The sequence below is a fragment of the Engystomops pustulosus genome, chromosome 4 (genome assembly GCF_040894005.1).
Source record: "Engystomops pustulosus chromosome 4, aEngPut4.maternal, whole genome shotgun sequence".
Taxonomy (NCBI): Eukaryota; Metazoa; Chordata; class Amphibia; order Anura; family Leptodactylidae; genus Engystomops; species Engystomops pustulosus.
This window is the reverse complement of record NC_092414.1, coordinates 190,635,749-190,648,940: the sequence shown is the minus strand read 5'-3', so window position 1 is coordinate 190,648,940 and position 13,192 is coordinate 190,635,749. Positions and strand designations below refer to the sequence as shown.

Below are 13,192 nucleotides of genomic sequence, written 5' to 3'. Positions count from 1 at the left end.
TTTGGATTATTGGCAGAGTGGGCTCAACCAAGAGCTTTTGGATAAGTCATTTTATAATTATTACGGCTGAATTTTGCTTGTAATTTGCTGTCTTGTCCTGAATATCTCTGTTCCTGAATGGAATTGTGATCCAGAACCGGGTGATGACATACACACAGTGATGTCACAGTACAGGGATAATACACACAGTGATGTCACAGTACAGGGATAATACACACAGTGATGTCACAGTGCAGGGATAATACACACAGTGATGTCACAGTGCAGGGATAATACACAAAGTGATGTCACAGTACAGGATAATACACACAGTGATGTCACAGTAAAGGGATAATACACACAGCGATGTCACAGTACAGGGATAATACACACAGCAATGTCACAGTACAGGGATAATACACAAAGTGATGTCACAGTACAGGGATAATACACACAGTGATGTCACAGTGCAGGGATAATACACACAGTGATGTCACAGTGCAGGGATAATACACAAAGTGATGTCACAGTACAGGATAATACACACAGTGATGTCACAGTAAAGGGATAATACACACAGCGATGTCACAGTACAGGGATAATACACACAGCCAGAGGTCGCATTAACCCCTCTAGAAGCGTCATAGACGCTCCTAAATGCAGTATTACTCCTTGAAAACTGCCCCATGCGTCTAAACACGCACTGACTTTTCACCTTATTTGGGACGAGTGAGGACGGCAGGGCATAGCAGAAGGGCTGCTGCAGCCCCTGACTTACACAGCCGCCTGAGAAGAGATGGATGAGCTGTTGTATGTGTGTGAGCCTGAGCCGTGCAGCACCTGGACACACCCCCTCCCTAACCTGATGCTGTTTCTCTTTGGCCGGGTCAAAGTGGGCGGGGCTACCCGAAGCCACGCCCACCCTACGTGCCGATGTCACTGCACCATAGTTGTTGCACATATCAAAGGCTGGAGCTGACCCAGAGGAAAATGTGGCTACAAGTCACCAGGGATCTGGAGGCTTGTGACCAGGGGCTGAAATGAAGTGAGTACAGCAGTCACTTCAGTGCAAGATCTGTAACAGCCTGCTGCCCAGGTTATATATGGAAGAGTTATATCATGTATATAAAGTACAGAAAAGAGCAACACTTGTAGCAGGAGGACTTTGGTGCAAATTCCAGAACCTTGACAAGGTAAAAGTTAAAAAATGGCAGCACTCCAAGATTCAGGGGGAAAAATGTGTTTATTCCCATGTGTAGCTTTTCAGCTGCTCATAGACCTTGAATCTTGAGTTGTGCCATTTTTAAATTTTAGGCCCCTTGAACACGAACATTGTGGGGACATATATCCAGTTTGTGGGTGGATATCTGTCCCCACAGACTCCAATGGCGCATATGTGCCACTTGACCACAGAATGCATGGGAAAAAGATAATTACAGCCCGGCATCCCTATGGAGAGGGGAGGGGTGAGCACCACACTTCACTACGCTTCTCCAGCAGAACATATGCTGGTTCTGACATGGGCGTAGCACAAATTCATGTGAAAGTAGCCTTACGTTGTATTTACATGGTGCGTTGTACTTGAAAATGAATTGTAAATGCTTCAAGCGAAACACATGTGCATTGTTATAAGAGTGACCATGTTTTTATATGGTAAGGATTATCATTGACTTAAAGGGGTTGTCCGAGTTTATTTAAAAACATACCTTTTCCTGCACTACCGTTCCGCCACTGCCGTCATTCTGTCCATCAGTGCCGTGCCTGTTTGTTTACAGAGGCAGGCACGCTCCAATCCGGCATCTTCTGCCCGCCTGGAATGTCCACCCATCCCCTGTCCAAGCACCTGATACAGCATTAACATCAAAGTGCATCAGCTACTGGGACAGGTGGGCATGCTAGGCAGGTGAAAGTTGCCCGATCACAGCGTGCCTGCCTCTGTAAACAAACGGCACAGCATTGAAGGACAGCGGCAGGACAACTGGTCTGCAGGAAGTTTTTTTTTTTTTTTACAGCACCCCGCAGGCTACCAGAAGATTTTTTAATAAACTCAGACAACCCCTTTAAAGTTTTTTTTACTAAGCACATGCATATTATGAGAATTCACAAGCGTTTTGTCATCCTTTAGGCACGATGTGTTTGCAATCTATTACCAAATGGAAGCTAACCACCCCATGTAAAAGCAGCTCTAGGTCAGGAGACACATGGGGCGGCTTGACCGCAGCATAGCCACATAGTAATTGTCTACTCTACAGAGACTTCCAGTGGCAGCAAGGTGGATGGAATGAGCAAAGTGCACTGGACAGTAGTCTTTGCATCATAGAGAAATATGATGCTAGGACTCCCTGTCTGCCAGCCAAACAGCAACGCTGCTGTTATAATAGGAGTCCAGTGCACTCCCCATATTACTACAAATTCCATACTCTTCCTTGACTAAAAATACTCCTCAGAAATGCCAAGAGGAGTATTTTTACTCTGCCAAAAAAAAGTTAGTGCGACCTCTGCACACAGCAATGTCACAGTACAGGGATAATACACAAAGTGATGTCACAGTACAGGGATAATACACACAGTGATGTCACAGTACAGGGATATACACACAGTGATGTCACAGTGCAGGGATAATACACACAGTGATGTCACAGTACAGCGATAATACACACAGTGATGTCACAGTACAGGGATAATACACACAGTGATGTCACAGTACATGGATAATACACACAGTGATGTCACTGTACATGGATAATGCACACAGTGATGTCACAGTACAGGGATAATACACACAGTGATGTCACAGTACAGGGATAATACACACAGTGATGTCACAGTGCAGGGATAATACACACAGTGATGTCACAGTGCAGGGATAATACACAAAGTGATGTCACAGTACAGGATAATACACACAGTGATGTCACAGTAAAGGGATAATACACACAGCGATGTCACAGTACAGGGATAATACACACAGCAATGTCACAGTACAGGGATAATACACAAAGTGATGTCACAGTACAGGGATAATACACACAGTGATGTCACAGTACAGAGATAATACACACAGTGATGTCACAGTACAGGGATAATACACACAGCGATGTCACAGTACAGGGATAATACACACAGTGATGTCACAGTACAGGGATATACACACAGTGATGTCACAGTGCAGGGATAATACACACAGTGATGTCACAGTACAGCGATAATACACACAGTGATGTCACAGTACAGGGATAATACACACAGTGATGTCACAGTACATGGATAATACACACAGTGATGTCACTGTACATGGATAATGCACACAGTGATGTCACAGTACAGGGATAATACACACAGTGATGTCACAATGCAGGGATAATACACACAGTGATGTCACAGTACAGGGAGAATACACACTGTGATGTCACAGTACAGAGAGAATACACACAGTGATGTCACAGTGCAGGGATAATACACACATTAATGTCACAGTACAGGTATAATACACAATGAAGTCAGAGTACAGCGATAATACACACAGTGATGTCACAGTACAGGGATAATATACACAGTGATGTCACAGTGCAGGGATAATACACACAGTGATGTCACAGTACAGGAATAATACACACAGTGATGTCACAGTGTAGGGATAATACACACAGTGATGTCACAGTACAGGGATAATACACACAGTGATATCACAGTACAGGGATAATACACACAGTAATGTCACAGTACAGGGATAATACACACAGTAATGTCACAGTACAGGGATAATACACACAGTAATGTCACATTACAGAAATAATACACACAGTAATGTCACAGTACAGGGATAATACACACAGTGATGTCACAGTACAGGGATAATACACACAGTAATGTCACAGTACAGGGATAATACACACAGTAATGTCACATTACAGAAATAATACACACAGTAATGTCACAGTACAGGGATAATACACACAGTAATGTCACAGTACAGGGATAATACACACAGTAATGTCACAGTACCAGGATAATAGATAGTGATGTCCCAGAACAGGGATAATACACACAGCAATGTCACAGAACAGGGATAGTACATTCAGTAATATCACAGTACAGGAATTTTTTTTTAAACGCACGTTTAAATCTCATCATGTTCTACTTTTGCAAGTCACGCACGTGAAAAACGCACCATACTATGGAGTCTATGTAGATGCATCAAAAATGCATTGCACTCTGAGACACATGCAAATAAATTGTCAACTTATCACCTTGTTTGTTAAAACTTTACTAAAAGTTATTGGAGTAAAAATATTGTAATATGTTAACGTTGTGCATTGTCAATGTGTTGTCACCATAGTCACTATAACCTTGTTTATTGAACACATATGTACCATGCACGTGTAATAACATGTTTTATAAGTACATACAGTCCTGCACTTCTCCCTGTGTAGCCTGCGGCATATTAGTAGGTGGGTGCTAGAGGAGCGAAATACTTGAAATAAATGGCGTTTTATGAGTCGGCAGCCTCCAGCTCAGCGGCTGTGTTCTTACAGGTCAGCTCTTTCCCCAGTCACATGCAGAACACAGTAATTACGATTTTCAGCACATTTCCTCCTCCGTGTGCTGACCACGGCCTTCTATATAGAGGAACACCATAAAAATAAGCGTAGGTTTTATTTTACTTCACAGCTTACAAATCAGCTAAGATTGTAAACTCTTTGCCCTAGAAAAAACGGAAAGAATGGAATATTTAAAATTGGGGGGGATTTAAGCAGGTTTTTTTTAAGTCTATAAAAATGAGACTCACTGGGAAGCAAATGGTTAAAATAATTTGTAGAAAAAATTATTTTAACAATTTACAGAAATTTAAGACCTGTTTAATATATATAAGTGGAAAATTGTTGTAAAGGCAAATCTACCATCATATAAAACCAGGGACACTTACTTATTTGTTATCCATGGTCTCCTTCCTTCTAAAATCTACTTTTCAAATTATGCTAATGAGTCAGAGAAGCCTCTCCGTGCCGCAGCTTCACAAGCTCTTACACTGTACAGAAGCACATCACCTCTGCCCCCACAGTGGGAGTGGGGGGGGGGAGTGCTCCTGCGCAGTGTTACAGTCTATGAAACTACAGCTTGGAATGGCTATGGTAATGTTACCCAGAGCCCTTATGGCTCAATAGCATCGATTTTAAAAGGATGGAGGCCATGGGTAACAAATATAAGATTAATACAGTCACATGGCCTTGATCTATGAGTGAGTGCCCCTGGTTTATGATGGTAGATTTCCTTTAAATCCTGCTCTTAGGTCACAAAAAACTACTAAGAATGCCCACTTTTGGGTAAGGTTCTAACAAACCATGAACAAACAAATTTTCTTAAAAATGTGGACATTCCTTGAAAGTTTATACAATATATACCCTTTAAATCTTCTGTCAATTCCACTGAGGATATACACTCACCGGCCACTTTATTAGGTACACCATGCTAGTAACGGGTTGGACCCCCTTTTGCCTTCAGAACTGCCTCAATTCTTCGTGGCATAGATACAACAAGGTGCTGGAAGCTCCTCAGAGATTTTGGTCCATATTGACATGATGGCATCACACAGTTGCCGCAGATTTGTCGGCTGCACATCCATGATGCGAATCTCCCGTTCCACCACATCCCAAAGATGCTCTATTGGATTGAGATCTGGTGACTGTGGAGGCCATTTGAGTACAGTGACCTCATTGTCATGTTCAAGAAACCAGTCTGAGATGATTCCAGCTTTATGACATGGCGCATTATCCTGCTGAAAGTAGCCATCAGATGTTACAGGGTACATTGTGCTCATAAAGGGATGGACATGGTCAGCAACAATACGTTGCAACGATGCTCAATTGGTACCAAGGGGCCCAAAGATTGCCAAGAAAATATTCCCCACACCATGACACCACCACCACCAGCCTGAACCGTTGATACAAGGCAGGATGGATCCATGCTTTCATGTTGACGCCAAATTCTGACCCTACCATCCGAATGTCGCAGCAGAAATCAAGACTCATCAGACCAGGCAACGTTTTTCCAATCTTCTACTGTCCAATTTCGATGAGCTTGTGCAAATTGTAGCCTCAGTTTCCTGTTCTTAGCTGAAAGGAGTGGCACCCGGTGTGGTCTTCTGCTGCTGTAGCCCATCTGCCTCAAAGTTCGACGTACTGTGCGTTCAGAGATGCTCTTCTGCCTACCTTGGATGTAACAGGTGGCGATTTGAGTCACTGTTGCCTTTCTATCAGCTCGAACCAGTCTGCCCATTCTCCTCTGACCTCTGGCATCAACAAGGCATTTCCGCCCACAGAACTGCCGCTCACTAGATGTTTTTTCTTTTTCGGACCATTCTCTGTAAACCCTAGAGATGGTTGTGAGTGAACCACCAACAACCATGCCACATTCAAAGGCACTCAAATCACCTTTCTTCCCCATACTGATGCTCGGTTTTGTGCAGTGGCCATGAATGCAGGATAAGAGTAGTAGTCCTGTGCAGTGACCATATATGCAGGATAAGAGCAGTAGAACTGTGCAGTGGCAAAATTTGCAGGATAACTGCAGTAGTACTTTGCAGTGGCCATTTATGCAGGATAAGAGCAGTAGTACTGTGCAAAAGCCATATATGCAGGACAAGAGCAGTAGCACTGTGCAGTAGCCATATATGCAGGATAAGAGCAGTAGTACTGTGCAGTGGCCATATATGCAGGATAAGAGCAGTAGTACTGTGCAATAGCCATATATGCAGGACAAGAGCAGTAGCACTGTGCAGTAGCCATATATGCAGGATAAGAGCAGTAGTACTGTGCAGTGGCCATATATGCAGGACAAGAGCAGTAGTACTGTGCAATAGCCATATATGCAGGACAAGAGCAGTAGCACTGTGCAGTAGCCATATATGCAGGATAAGAGCAGTAGTACTGTGCAGTGGCCATATATGCAGGATAAGAGCAGTAGTACTGCGCAGTAGCCATATATGCAGGATAAGAGCAGTAGTACTGTGCAGTGGCCATATATGCAGGATAAGAGCAGTAGTACTGTGCAGTGGCCATATATGCAGGATAAGAGCAGTAGTACTGCGCAGTAGCCATATATGCAGGAAAAGAGCAGTAGTACTGTGCAGTGGCCATATATGCAGGATAAGAGCAGTAGTACTGTGCAGTGGCCATATATGCAGGATAAGAGCAGTAGTACTGTGCCGTGGCCATATGTGCAGGATAAGAGCAGTAGTACTGTGCAGTGGCCATATATGCAGGATAAGAGCAGTAGTACTGTGTAGTGGCCATATATGCAGGATAAGAGCAGTAGTACTGTGCAGTGGCCATATATGCAGGATAAGAGCAGTAGTACTGTGCCGTGGTCATATGTGCAGGATAAGAGCAGTAGTACTGTGCAGTGGCCACATGTGCAGGATAAGAACAGTAGCCATATATAGAAATACTAGTATGGATTAGCAGTGTACATATATGCAGGATGATTAGCAATACAGAGGAATGTAGGGTTAAAAAACTATTATGTATAAGTATAATGTCAGTTGAGTGGTTTTGCTGCCCATTGGCCCTGGGCGGTTGCCCAAAATGGCCACATTATAATCCATTTCTGGTGGTTGATCATCCTCTGTAGGTAGTGACTCTGGCTCCTGACTAGCACTTCATGTTGCCCTATGTACACTACTTTGGTATTCGGTTTTGACATTGGCTTTGTTTCCAGTTACGATTTCCATGTTGGTGTATCCATGTCCCTGCAGCTGCCACTGATCCTAAATAATTCTAGGAACTGCATACTTAGAATTTCCTTGCAGGTCAGTTCCCTTCTAGCAGAGGTTAACAGTGTAAAACAGAGATAACTTAGATGCTGTACAAAAGTGGAGCTCACAGCAACCTGAATGTGGTACAGCTAGGGGTTATACAAGGACTTATACCAAATATTGACATTGTATTTGGTTCTTCCTGAATTCCGCACCACGATAATATTGGAAATACATTTGATGGCTGTATAATATTTTAATCAATTCTCTCTTCTAAGTACATAGTACATAACTTACATAGGGTCAGGAAGTAAGAGTTCTCCTTACAGAGACTTTGCCAATTAAGGCCGCCTTATAGGCCTGTGGAGACATTGATGGTCTACTAGGGGGATTCGGGGAAATATGCAAATACATTTTCCAAAACAATACCCCTTTTTGCAACCTTGAAAGTCAAGCATGACTGATGGAAGCCTAATGACATGATGTGGGAGTAAAGCCAAACCAGTATATCAATTCCAGAAGGAACAGATTCCCAACTGTAGACAGCACTGTTTCAACATGAATGCGTCTCTTCAGTGCAGTGTAGGGAATTGGTTTAACTGCGGGAAAGGCTTTTGACTAGGGTCAGGAAGTAAGACTTTGCCAATTAAGGTCGCCTTATAGGCATGTGGAGACTGATAACCATTGATTATCCAATAGGGGATTCTGGGAAATATTCAAATACATTTTCCAGGATGGAACAAGGAAAACAATACCAGTTTTTTAAATCCCAAATCATGTCATTAGGCTACCTGGAATTCATGCTTGATAAGGGGGCTGCCTTTTAAGGTAGCAAAAAGAGGCAATGGGGCTCATTAACTAAGGGGGCGAATCGCACACTTTTGGCGCATCGGTGCCGGCTTGCATGTGATGGAAATCGGGCGCGTGTCCGTCGGAGAAAACCCGACGGATTCGGAGAAACAGCGGTATTTAAAAAACAAATTGTGTCGCTTGACACGCGCTTACAAGCACCGAAGAGAAGAAGGTGAACTCCGGCGGACCTCAGCGCAGCAGCGACACCTGGTGGACATCGGGCACATGACCTTAGTAAATCCCGGCAGAACCTGAATCCCCGTCGGAGAACGCACCGCTGCATCGCGACTGGACCAGGTAAGTAAATGTGCCCCATTGTTTCCTTGTCCCAGTTATAGTTAGGTCCATACGTATTTGGACAGAGATAACATTGTTCTAATTTTGGTTCTGTACTCCACCACAATGAATATGGATATGATTGAAATGGCAGAACTAAATTTACTCCACTCGAGGAAGATGGTAACTGTATCCCTTTATAGTCTAAAACAAGACGCTGCATAGAATACAGATTGTCAGTGTTCCCTTAAAGCCAGTATATGTGTCTGGGTAGAGATAGGATTTCAGCTGTTATTAAAATGAGATGATGATATGATAATTTAATTCCTCAGTCGCATTTAATCAAGACTTAATTGCAACTTAAATGAACTTTAATCCGAAGGGATGACGTCCATCGTTTCCTACGGAGAGTGACTATAGCAGATGTAATTTAGATTTCTAGGTGTGTCACATTCTCTAGATAAAATGTCATTAGCCGAACGTCTGAATGTTAATGTCCAGTTTGCATAACACCTCAAAACTAAAGTGTGTGTACAAAGGGGAACACTGTATTGATGGATGGAAACAGACATCCCAACTGGCCTAAGAGTGGCCCAACAGAGATCAATGCTTGGAGGAACTATAAATGATGGCCAGCACTAAGTTTATTCTTCCCACCATTAACCTGTATTCTTGTCTCTCATGAAAGTACAAGCAAACTGGAATGACCTACTGTATACAGATGAGTTAGGTTTGACTCACAGCATAGCTATTTGGCAAGGCCTGTTAAATAGTCAGACATTGACCTGGCACTAGAGTCACGAGAATGTTGGTGAAAAGGTGTGCTGGGCAATACAGTTTTAGGCTACATGCACACTGCATGTCCTATCTTTTCCCGGGGTACATAGCGGTACGGTACCGTACTGCTCCCGTAGGGCACTGTGCGCCCATTGCCGTCTATGGGGGACATATATCGGCCGTATATACGTCGGCCGTATATACATCCCCCATGCGGCAGTGTGAATGTAGCCTTAGGGTGGATAGTTATAGGAGTAACTATACACCCAGGGTATGTTTTTTGAGGGTTTTAAAATCCAGAGGTAGGTGTCACCTTATTTTAGAAACTGGGTTCTTAGTAAAAACTGCACTTGTTGATAAAAGAACTGACCCATATTCCCTTCGCTTTTTGGATAAGACACATGACCTTACTTGTTCCATGAATCGCAAATTGTGGCAAGATTTCACAGAACCAAACATTGTACCCGAGAAAGCATCATAGTTATAAATGATGCAAGGAGTCCATGTTTCCTTACTGAGCCGAACTGTGATGATTATAAGTTTGGCATTGTTGTCTGGAGGTTTTACTTGGCTCCTTGCATCAGATATACCTCTCAAATTCATGGAGAGAGCATCCCGAATCTGAGGTACTTGTAAGGAGAGAAGTACTAGTGAGAACAAGGCAATGAGGAGCATAGGAGGGATAGGTCAGAACTAAGTGTGCTTGGGACTGTATAAAATGAAGTAAAGGGTACTTCAACTTGTGGAATTATTATATTTTGTTGCTGTTGTCTGGAGGTTTTGCTTTCCCTCCTAGCATCTTATTTAATTACCTCTGGAACAGCATTTATTCAGTGAAATCCAGCCACTATGCCCAGATCCAAAAGATCTCCCCTCTCCGATCATCTGCACACTGGTGGGATCCGACTGGGAAGAAGCCAGGCCCTGGACCAGATCCCACCTTTTAGTTGTTGGAGCAGAGCGCCAGTACATATATTTTGAAGAGGACCTATCACCATGTACAAAGTTCTGGATGACATAGCTCAGTTTATTTAGTACTTGGTGACAGGTCCTCTTTCATCTTTTTTATATCCAAAGGAGGAATAACTATGCCCAGACCAGCAGCTTATCTTCCATGACATATTACAAGCCTAATCCTCCATTCCTGCAACATTATATGTGAAGGGAAAGTAGCACAACCCCATTCTCAAAAGATAGTCAATGGGATATGTCAGAAATCACAGGTTTGACCAAACTTGCATTTGCTATATGGGCCCCTTTAGAGGAAATTGCAGACATCTGAAGGTTCTAGCCTTTACTAGCAGAGATCAGATGATTGTGCAGTGCCCGTGTATGCTGGGTCCGCCAGGGACCGTCTAGGTGTTACCATGTGTTGCTGCTCTCTGTAAGGGATGGTAAGGCGTGGTGCACCCCAATCGGAAATATATCCAGAGAGTCAGGGTCTGCAGTGGACAGTTACCTTCCTTACTGTAGAAATTCAGGTATAAAGCATAACAAGCAAATCAAAGGGCCGACTTCTCCACTCTCCTCCCTGGCAGAAGAAGGGTTAATGCTGAGGAAAGGTCTGGACTATTTGTCCCTATCTTTCTCTGAAGGCTGGTAGGCTGGTCCCAGGCTAGGAGCCCAGGGTTTATGGCAGAGTATGCCCGTCTCAGTTTCTTCTTCTTCTTCTGGTTGCTCAGGTAGACTGCGAGTTTTCTGCTCCAAGCTCCTTTCCCTAACTGCAAGACACTAAGGACTCGGACTATTCTCCTTATATACTTTCCACAAGGGGAGGAATGGTTAGATTTTTGCACAAAAACAATGAGAAGGTGTTATCCAATCGACTTACATTGAGTACCCATTCCATGGCAGCAAGTTTCTAAAGAATAAACAACTTTCCAGACAGCCCCTGTCATTCTAAAGATCTGCTTATCTGGTAAACAAGGCTGTTTTTCTTCTGCAAAACAATCTGTACTATAGCTGGGAAATGAGTGACTTCTCTTTAGTTAGAGATACACAGTCAGAAATGTATTTGAATGTTCTTTAACCCTTTCTACTCGTCTATACAGATACAGCAACAATAGCAAACAGAATGTACATAACAAAACACTATAGAACAATGCAAGTTAACCCTTGATGTAAAAGAAAGTAAGAAGTACTGAGTTTGCATATGGGGAATTATTAAAATATCCACAAATGACAAATGACCTCTGATCCAGGGCACTACAATTGGAAAACTAGCCATAGTAAAAATAGTGATAGGGACGGATCATGCATGTAGAATGTGTCATCTGACAACTCATGGCAGCAGGAAGTGTTGGTACAAAACTGCAGTCCTGTCTATGCCCTAAATCTGTAAAAATGTTTTTTTATAGCCATTTGGTCATAGTTCACATTCCCACAGAGCAAGTGGCTGTTTTGACAATAAACTTTTACAACATGTAATAAATGATTGAAGTTTAACTGACTTATATATTTTCATTGTAAAACACTTTCTTTTTGTGTGTTTAAACCTGCTTACCACACTTATAATGAATGAAAACAGTATACCAATCTAGTGGATGTAGTGATGGGTCAGTGATATCAGTATAGAGGTCATTGTACAGTGAGGAGGAGGAGATAAGCTGTGACATCATCTATTGTCAGTAGTGATGTAATGATGGGTCAGTGTTATCTATATAGAGGTCATTGTACAGGGAGGAGGAGGAGATAAGCTGTGACATCATCTATTGTCAGTAGTGATATAATGATGGGTCAGTGTTATCTATATAGAGGTTATTGTACAGGGAGTGGAGGACATAAGCTGTGACATCATCTATTGTCAGTAGTGATGTAATGATGGGTCAGTGTTATCTATATAGAGGTCATTGTACAGGGAGGGGGAGGAGATGAGCTGTGACATCATCTATTGTCAGTAGTGATGTAATGATGGGTCAGTGTTCTCTATATAGAGGTCATTGTACAGGGAGGGGGAGGAGATAAGCTGTGACATCATCTATTGTCAGTAGTCATGTAATGATGGGTCAGTGTTATCTATATAGAGGTCATTGTACAGGGATGGGGAGGAGATAAGTTGTGACATCATCTATTGTCAGTAGTGATGTAATGATGGGTCATCTAGTGTTATCTATATAGAGGTCATTGTACAGGGAGGAGTGGGAGATAAGCTGTGACATCATCTATTGTCAGTAGTGATGTAATGATGGGTCAGTGTTATCTATATAGAGGTCATTGTACAGGGAGGGGGAGGAGATAAGCTGTGACATCATCTATTGTCAGTAGTGATGTAATGATGGGTCAGTGTTATCTATATAGAGGTCATTGTACAGGGTGGGGGAGGAGATAAGCTGTGACATCATCTATTGTCAGTAGTGATGTAATGATGGGTCAGTGTTATCTATATAGAGGTCATTGTACAGGGAGGGGGAGGAGATAAGCTGTGACATCATCTATTGTCAGTAGTGATGTAATGATGGGTCAGTGTTATCTATATAGAGGACATTGTACAGGGAGGGGGAGGAGATAAGATGTGACATCATCTATTGTCAGTAGTGATGTAATGATGGGTCAGTG

General features: G+C 42.8%; 1 protein-coding gene across 1 annotated transcript in view; it reads left to right on the top strand.

The window, feature by feature from the left end:
- The first annotated feature begins 932 nt into the window (after positions 1-932).
- Positions 933-13,192, top strand: part of LOC140127861 (cytosolic purine 5'-nucleotidase-like) — a 93,476-nt gene continuing 81,216 nt past the window's right edge. The window contains exon 1 of the mRNA XM_072149002.1: positions 933-1,024. The gene's annotated coding sequence lies outside the window, so the exon portion shown is untranslated. The remainder of the gene's footprint in view (positions 1,025-13,192) is intronic.